At 40.2% G+C, this 9,933-nt stretch overlaps 1 pseudogene; it reads right to left on the bottom strand.

The window, feature by feature from the left end:
• Positions 1-8,356: 8,356 nt before the first annotated feature.
• LOC103274269 lies at positions 8,357-9,290 on the bottom strand (annotated as a pseudogene).
• Positions 9,291-9,933: the final 643 nt, after the last annotated feature.

Consider the following 9,933-nt stretch of genomic DNA (forward strand, 5'->3'; position numbering starts at 1 on the left):
GGATAGGGTTTGGGGAAGGGCTGGATAGTCGAACATGTGGCAGTTCCTAGTGAAAAGTTTGCCTAGAGAGAGCATGGAAGCTTTGATGCTTCTTCACCCCACCTCATCTTACACACATATCTTCCATCTGGATGTTCATTGTATATACTGTAATATTCTTTACAATAAATGGTTAAACATAAGTAAAGTGTTTCCTTGGGTTCTGTGAGCCACTTTAGCAAATTAATTGAATTCTATGAGGGTGTCATAGGAATCTTGATTTACAGCCATTTGATCCAAAGCACAGGTCACACTTGTGACTGTGATCTAAGTGGAGACAGTCTTGTGAGACTGAGCCCTTAACCTTCGGGATCTGCCAGTATCTCCAGGTAGGTAGTGTCAAAATTGAAGAGATTTTGATTGCTAAGTGTGTGTGTGAGAAATCCCAATGCATCTGGTGTCTCAAGTGAAATGTTAAGTGACTGTGTGAGTGAAAGATTAAGAAAGACGCCTTTGATCTATTTTAGCCTTTTATAGAACCCAGATGTCCTGCCTCTGAACAAACCCTCTGAGGACTAAACCAGACTGTGTCTAACATTGCACCTATTCTCTTGGCCTAACAGGAATATAAAAATGAAAAACATCAAATAAGTTGAGGCATGTTAAAAAAAAAAACCAGCAAAAGGCAAAACAACAAATCAAAGTTTATCAAGAAGGCAATAAAAATGGAGGCTTCCCTGTAGCCTGGAATAATATCAGAGCCATGAAGTCTTGTAAGATGAATTTCCAACTCTTCTTTAATTTGTCTCCCCCCTTTCCCTAAGAACAATAGATTTAACAATGGGCCTCTAAAATTGATTATGTCATTAGAAAACTACCCACAACAAACAAACAAACAAACAAACAAACCCCCTGGAGCAGATGGCTTTCCAGCAGAATTCTACAAAACATACAAGGAGGAACTGATACCAATCCACTTGAAAGTATTCCAGGTGATTGAGAAAGATGGAACTCTCCCCAAATCATTTTATGAAGCTAACATCACATTGATACCCAAGCCAGGTAAAGACCCAACAAAGAAAGAGAGCTACAGGTCAATATCCTTGATGAACATAAATGCTAAAATTCTCAACAAGATCCTAGCAAACTGGATTCAACAACACATCTCAAAAATCATCCAAGTAGGCTTCATCCCCAGGATGCAAGACTGGTTCAACATTCGTAAGACCGTAAATGTAATTAAACATATCAACAGATGTAAAAACAAAAACCAAATGATTATGTCACTAGATGCAGAAAAAGCTTTTGATAAAATCCAGCATCCCTTCTTGATCAAAACCCTCAAACATCTAGGCATAGGTGGAACATACCTCAAAATAGTAAAAGTCATCTAATGAGAAACCCACAGCCAGCAAACTCCTAAACAGACAAAAACAGACAAAAATTGGAACCATTTCCCCTGAAAACTGGAACAAGACAAGGATGCCCACTCTCACCCCTCCTGTTCAATATAGTATTGTTCTAGCTAGAGCAATCAGAGAAGAGAAGTCGATCAGGTGTATCCAAATAGGAAAAGAGGAAGTCAAGTTATCTCTCTTTGCAGATGACATGATTGTATACCTTGAAAACCCAAGAGAATCTGACAAAAACTTCCTTGTACTAATAAAGGACTTTGGCAAAGTCTCAGAGTATAAAATAAATGTACAAAAGACAATTGCATTTCTTTACACCAATAATAAACAAACAGAAACCCAAAGAAAAACCACAATTCTATTCACAATAGCTACAAACACAAAAAAGAAATACCTTGGCATCTTCCTAACCAGAGACGTGAAAGACCTTTGCAATGAACTACAAAACACTGCTCAAAGAAATCAAAGGCAACACAAACAAGTGGAAAAATATTCCATGCTCATGGATTGGAAGAATCAACATTGTTAAGATGTCCATTTTACCTAAGGCAATCTACAGATTTAATGCGATACCCATCAAATCACCAGCAACATTCTTCTCAGACCCAGAAAAAACAATATGGGAATTCATATGGAAACATAAACGACCAAGAATAGCCAAAATAATTCTCAACAACAACAAAAAAGCAAAGCAGGAGGCCCAGACTTTAAACTTTATTATAAAGCTACAATAAACAAAACAGCCTGGTATTGGTACAAGAAGAGGTATATAGACCAATGGAATAGAATTGAGATTCCAGAAGTAAAACCTCAATTTCTCAACCAATTCATCTTCAACAAAGCCTCCACCACCCACTGCTGGGGAGAGAAGAACCTACTCAGTAAATGTTGCTGGGAAAACTGGCTGATCATATGCAGAAGATTGAAACAGGACCCCTACCTCTCCCCATACACAAAAATTAACTCTAAATGGATCACAGACCTAAATGTAAAACCTCAAACTGTAGAACCTTAGAAAATACAGGAGACACTCTTATGGAAGTTGGAACTGACAACCAATTCCTAATCAAAACCCGAAGTGCCCAGGCCATAAGAGATAAGATAAACAAGTGGGACCTCATTAAATTGACAAGCTTTTGCAAAGTCAAAGAAACCATCAAGAGAGCAGGGAGTCAGCCCACAGACTGGGAAAAATATTTGCCAACTCCATGTCTGACAAAGGTCTAACATCAACGATCTACAAGGAACTCAAACGTGCTGAAAAGAAAAAAAACAAACAGCCCCATTACAAAGTGGGCTATAAATATGAATAGGCACTTCTCAAAAGAAGAAATACGAGCAGCCAACAGATACATGATAAAGTGTTCAGCCTCACAAGTCATCGAGGAGATGCAAATTAAAACTACACTGAAATACCACCTGACTCCGGTCAGAATGGCCATCATTAATAACTCAAAGAATAACAGAGGCTGGAGAGGATGTGGTGAAAAGGGAGCACTTCTACACTGTTGGTGGGAGTGTAAACTAGTACAGCCTCTGTGGAAATCAGTGTGGCAATTCCTAAAAGTTCTAAAAATCGACTTTCCATATGACTCCGCAATCCCCCTACTGGGAATATACCCAGAAGAACTCAGGTCACTCTGTAAAAAAGATACTTGCACAAGTATGTTTATCGCAGCATTATTAACAATAGCAAGAACATGGAACCAGCCGTGCTGCCCATCAAAAGAGGACTGAATAAAAAAAATATGGTACATATACATAATGGAATATTACATAGCTTTAAAGAAGAACAAAATCATGAACTTCGCATTATCCTGGATGGAATCAGAGTTTATAATACTGAGTGACCTCTCACAGAAACAAAGAGCTGAGTATCACATGTTCTCACTCATAAGTGGACCTTGAACAACTACTGTATTTCTATAAGAGAAGGATTGACATTAGTGGGAAACTGCAGGTGAACTGGCAGGGGGGTGAGGTGAGATTGACAATAGTCGATATCTGCCTGGGGAAGGTGGGGCACACTTCATCAACAAGGGTAACTGCACAATGAATATTTATATACCTAACCCTGAATTGTATCCCACAGTTTTAAAATAAAAATTAATAGTGGGAAAAAAAAAAACCAATGGACCTCTAGATCATTAAAAAAGGTGAGTTCTTTGGATCAGCAGCATCAGCAAGATATGAAAAATTGTTAGAAATGCAAATCTTTGCCCATTTCATTCAGATTTGTTGATTCAGAATCTGTATTTTAGCAAACTCCCCAGAAGACTAACATGTACATTGGCCAGGCTCTGTGATTCAGCCTGTAATCCCAGCACTTTGGGAGGCAGAGGTGAATGGATTGCCTGAGACTGTGGGTTTGAGACCAGCCCGATCTCATCTCCACACACACACACAAATAAAAAAATAAAAATAAATAAATAAATAAATAAAATTAGCAGGTTGTGGTAGCATGTGTGTGTGCTGTAGTTTCAGCTACTTGGAAGGCTGAGGTGGAAAGATCACCGGAGCCCAGCAGGTCAATGCTGAAGTAATGGTGAGTGTGCCACTGCACTCTAGCCTGGGTGACAGAATGAGACTCCAACTTAAAACACAAACAAAAAACAAACAAAAAAAATGCACATCAACATCTGAGAAGTACTAGTCTGCACTACCTAGCAAAGAATAAGCAATGGTCTTATACGTCTGTGGTGGTCATGCTCATTTTACGTGCCAAAGACACCGTGGGGGCCCATTTCAGGTAATACATGGACTGATGTCTACCCACAGAATCCCATCCTTATCATTTTCAGTAATTATAGCTCCTCATACTCTACCCTCTGGCAAGAGGGAGGAGGGAAGCACTCTTGACACAGCCACTTTGCTAGCACAAATGCCATAATGGCATACAATAACCATAAGGTTTAGCAATTTGGCACACTCTTTTTTTTTAAAACCCCATGATCTTTGTCTGTATGATAGAAACAAACACATATCACCTTTTTAAAAATATTAAGCTCTGAATTCCATCTCCTAATATGTTTACAATTTCTCTGTGGCTACTGGTGAAGGAGATGTAGTTAATTATTAATTTTCACCTCAGGAGAAACTTTTGCAAGAACAGAGTATATCTGGAACTAAAAGTGGCTATTAGGCAATAAGATGTCTAGTGGCCACCATATTTAGTTTATGTATTTTATGGAGTTACATTAATGAATTGGTGCAACCAGCACTTATTAAGTGCTTATGATGTGTTAAGCAAGGTGCTAGTGTTACTGATCTCATGGTACTCCCATTTTATACAATGGGGGACCCTCCAAAAAAATGGAATTATTTTTTGGAAGTTGTGCCCCATATAGTACAGGCTTCCCTGGCTATGTCAGTGTTCTAGGAGCCTATTGGCAACAGTGTACCAGCTAGCATTGTGAGAGGCTGCATGCGACTTCGGTGAAGTTTTTTGGAGATTCTTTGAACATATTTGTCAATTTCATAATGGATGATTTACGAACGCACCTGCCCAAACGGTGCTGAGTGTTCAGCAGTTTTTTCATAAAAAACGCAAGATCCCCATACTCCAACCTCCCTGATCTCGCCTCAAGCAACTTTTTTTTTGTTTCCTTGGATGACAAAAGTCCTAAAAGGGAAATGTTTTGCCTTTGTGGAAGAGAAGAAATAAAAAGTGTCAGGAGTACTAAAAGGCATCAAAACTGATGAGTTCAAAAACTGTTTTGAGCAGTGGAAAAAGTGTCTTGATAGGTGTATTATATTAAACAGAAAGTACTTTGAAAATGACTGAAGTTCAAACATATTAGAATAAATACACAATTTTAAAATAAATAAATGCCAGATTTTTTGGGTCCCCTCTTTGTATGTGAAATTTGATACTTACCCATGCAATGTTCTGTAAACACCACCTGAGAGATGATTACCATTTTGAATACTAAGAATGAAGTCTGAGTTTCTTTTACTTGAGAAAGAGCTATTTGTAGATCAAATACCATAAGATATTCATTCTAATTGAACTCAAAGGCACAGTTATAAAACTGCAATGCCAATTCTCTCCTCCACTGTCTTCTGTTTCACTGTGCAGTTCACAGAGTCCTCCTGACCCTGCATCCCTAACTCTCAGAACCACAGTCCTTTCTTGTTAATGTACCCACTTTTTTCATAGATCAGTTTAGAGTTACTTTCTTTCTTTTACATTTTTAATTTTAAAGATGTGGGGTACAATTCAGGGCTAAATATAAAAATGTTCATTATGCAGGTATCCTTTTGATGAGGTGTGTCCCTCTTCCCCTGGCAGTATCCCACTACTGCCAATCCTGCCCCCTGCCCCTGGGCAATTTCACACTACTGACAATCCTTTTCTTTAGACAAAAGGGACAATCCTTTTCTTTAGAAAGTGTCCCTTTCTTTCTAAACCTGAATATCCAATTAAATCAACAGTTTTCTTTCATTATTTCTCTGATCTTTATCCACAGATATGCTCTGTAGAGGTCCTTATCTAGACATAATGGTCATGACTGTAGGGTCAGGGATCAGATTGACTTAGTTTGATCTTAGACTAAGTATGTGTTAGCTGCGAGGTACTGGGCATGTTAGTCAATCTCTCTGTGCCTCAGTTTCCTTTTATGTAAATGTAAAGCAGGATGTTAATTGTCTTTTTCTCAAGGGGCTGTTTGAGGATTAATTGAGATAATACATGCAGTGACTAGCCTCTAGTTAGTAAGCTGGGGGGAGAGAGAGAGAGAGAGAGAGAGACTGACTCTATAGGTATCTTGGTTCTGGTATCTTGATTGAGCCTAGGAGTTTGTGATCAGCCTGGGCAGCATAGTGAGATCTCTACAAAAAATAATTTAAAAAAAGCAAGACCTTCTCTCTACAAAGAAAAGAAGAAAATCTGGACATAATGGCATGACCCTTTACTCCCAGCTACTCAGGAGGCTGAAGCAGGAGGCTCACTTGAGCCTAGAAGGTCAAGGTCAAGGTTGTGGTGAGTCATGATTATGTAACTGCATTCCAGTCTAGATTACAGAATTAGACCCCAACTCAATTAAAAAGAAAAACAGTTGGGTCAAGTACTTGTTAACTTCCAAGTGAAGGGCACACACTTGTTTTCTGAACAAATCTTCTGTGCACTCTTATGATATAATTGAGAAAGACTCTCAAAGCAAGAGGCCATCCTAATTTCAGGGCATGTTATAAAGTAGAATTTATAGGTAACAAAAGTCACCTAAAATGCATGGGAACACGTTCTGAACCATTGGATTTGTAATGTTAAAGTAAATTAAAATAGAGACCAAGCCTGCAGAATCCCTGAACAACTAAAGCTAGCTAGGCCTCAGAAGTGAGCTTAACCTTGCTTGATTTGCAAACTCCAGAGAATTTGAGCTTGGACTATTTCTTATAAACTCCTATATTAAAGAAGAATGAAACTTAAGTTTAACCAGGCATATACTGCCTACTAACATATAACTAGAGACTTTGCAACAGTATAGATCAAATAAGGCAACCATGTAATCGTAACCAATCAAATATTTTCTTTGTTTAAGGTTCTTTTTTATTTTTTATTTTTTAGAGTTGGAGTCTCACTCTGTCACCCAGACTGGAGTGCAGTGGCTGCTCCTGGCCACCACAGCCTCGACCTGCTGGTCTCCGGCGATCCTTCGCCTCAGCCTTCAAAGTAGCTGGAACTACAGGTGTGCACTACCACGCACGGCTAATTTTTTTTATTTATTTATTGTAGAGATGAGGTCTCGCCAAGTTGCCCAGGTGGGTCTCGAACCCGCGGGCTCAGGCAATTCACCCACCTCCGCCTCCCAAAGCGCAGGATTACAGGCTGAGCCACGGAGCCTGGCCTGTTTAACTTTCATGTTCACCCTATAAAAGCCTTCCTGTTTGGAGCTGCCAAATCCATGACTCACTATTTGCTCAAATAAACTCAATAAAATTATATTGTGCTTCAGTTTACCTTTTCACAGTAAAGTAGGTTGAATCAGGAAAAAAAAAAGGAAAAGAAAAAGAAAAAATCACTACCACTATAACTGAGTAGCTGGTTCGATACTTACAACTATCTAGTAGAAGTTCCTATTTTAGGAGTAAGTTATTCTAATGAGGAAAATGATTCAAAACTGGACTATCCAAGGCAGAAGAACTGATGAAAAGACACCGGAGAACCACACTTAGAGACTGATGTACACATTTATATAATTCACAGCTCAACACTCAAAGTTTTCTGAAAAATCCATAAACAACCCAAATCATTTTTTTCTAATACTCATTTTCAGCCTACTAAAGGGAGAACGCCCATTTTTATCTCTTTGCCATCTACCTGCTAATGAATTTACTTCCAAATTTGTGAACAATGCTTGTTGCTACCACACTCTCTGTAGGATGTTTTTCATTTTTCTTCTCTCTTTTTTCCTACATATGTATCTCATTTTAATTTTGTTCTTTCACTCAGCCCACTAGTTAACTTCCATAGATGAGTCAATTTTTATACAAAATTCCTTAACAGCATGCAGTATGACTAACTAAATACCTCTGAGTTATTCTTTAGCAGGGAACCAGCAGTTGTGGGAGAATGAATAAGTGTACTTCTGAGCTTTGGGGATCACTTCCTTTGGCTATTTTTCCCCTCTAAATCTTATGCTATATGCAGCTACCAAGTTTATATAGTGAGGTTAAGGAAATAGATGGACTGTATTCAACTTTTGGGACTGAGAAAATAAATTAAAATGATTCTAATTAATTTAGATATTAAACTAAATGAAAAACATAAGAAAAAATTATGTCTGATAAAAACATATCTCATAAGAAGCCAATGGATGCAACATAACTAAATTTCTTTCTGCAATGGAAGAGGGAAGGCTTGCTTTAGTGTCATTGAGGCACAGATAAAAAGAGAGTAGTAGACTTTTTTGGAGTCAGGCAATAATTGGACACCAAGATTCTGGAAGACTACTAAGGCTAGGGTTTCAAATGTTACACCAATTGGGATGATGTTCTTTGCACAGCACCCTCCTCAGGGCACCCTTGACCTCTGTGTTCCTCAGGCTGTAGGTCAAAGGGTTCAGACTAGGGTAGAAAACTGCAAAACAGGGGAAAGGCCTTCTGCTGCTACTCAGGATGGCAGGATTTGGGAAACATGTACATAATAATAGTGCTGCCAAAGAGAAGCCTCACCATGCAGAGGTGAGAAGAGTCGGTGGCCTTTCTGTGGTCCTCCCCCAACTGGATTCTAAGATGGCAATCAGAATGTGCAAGTAGGAGACAAGCACCAAGCCCAGGGGCTCCACTAAGACGAACATATAGGCTGCAAAGATGATGACTGGGCTGAGTTGGGTGTCAGCACAGGCCAGCCTTGGGACAGACAGAATTTCATAGCAGTGGTTGACTTCATGAGACCCACAGAAGGGCAGCCTCAGGATGAGACCCATATGGACCAGGGCCTGGAGGGAGCCACATGCCAAGGGAGTGACAGCCGGGACAATGCATACTCTGCTGCTTATGATGACAGAGTATTGCAGAGGATGGCAGAAGACCACATACTGATCAGAGGACATCACCACCAGGAGGAGACATTCTGTGTGAGCAAATGTCAAAAGGAGATGGTCTGAGTTATGTATCCAGCAAAGGAGGTGGACTTGGCTGGATTCAGGAGGTTCATCAGCATCTGGGGCATGGTGTTGCAGGTATAGGTGATGTTGACAATGGCCAGGTGTGAGAGGAAGAAGTAAATGGAGTTGTGCAGTCTGGAGGTGAGTGAGATGAGCTCCAGGATGACCCCATTTCCCAGCAGGGTGAAGATATAGACTAGAGAAAAAAGTCAAAGAGAAGTATCTGAATCCTTGGGTCAATATAAAATTCCAGTAAGATGAACTGTGTGACCACTGTTTAATTTTTGTCCATTTCATTATTAAAGAAGACAAGATAGCTATGTGAAACAATAATTTTAAAATACCTATTTTATTTATCGTTTCATAAATTTTTAGTGCATGGAAAATCATTAATAAATATCTTTAAGAATCCATTCAATTATAAATAAATAAAAAGCACAAAGCGGGTCATACTGAGGGCGTCGGCAGCGAGTCTGATTGAGGTGAGTCCTGTGCTCCCATGGCTGAAGCGCCCTCGGGGCAGGGAGAGAAGCCCCTGGCATAGGCCTGGGGGGTGGCAACCATGTGGCGGCAACCCTAGGTGCCCGAGGTGCCTTCCTCGGTACCTGGCGGCTCTCCGTCCTGCCCTCTGCACCCCTCTTCTCCTACCCTTCTTTCCGTTTCTGTCTGCCTCTGCCCTGGTCCCCCAAGAACTGGGTTGAGCCTAGTCCCATGTAGCAGCTGTTGCTTGTGTCTCTGTCTTGGTGCTCTGCTGGGGGTCCCCCAAGGAACCAGTGTGTGCTACGGGCTGGAAGGGAGGCACTGCTCCACTGGTCGTCCTCCTGCTCATCTTCATCCTCATCCTCCCCGTCCTTCTTCTCCTGCTGCTGCTGCCACCGCCACAGCCAACTGGTGCATACGAATCCCCACATCCCTGCCAACTGGGCCTTGGGAAC

The sequence above is a fragment of the Carlito syrichta genome, unplaced genomic scaffold (assembly GCF_000164805.1).
Source record: "Carlito syrichta isolate Samal-C Ts95f unplaced genomic scaffold, Tarsius_syrichta-2.0.1 Scaffold314683, whole genome shotgun sequence".
NCBI classification, from domain to species: domain Eukaryota; kingdom Metazoa; phylum Chordata; class Mammalia; order Primates; family Tarsiidae; genus Carlito; species Carlito syrichta.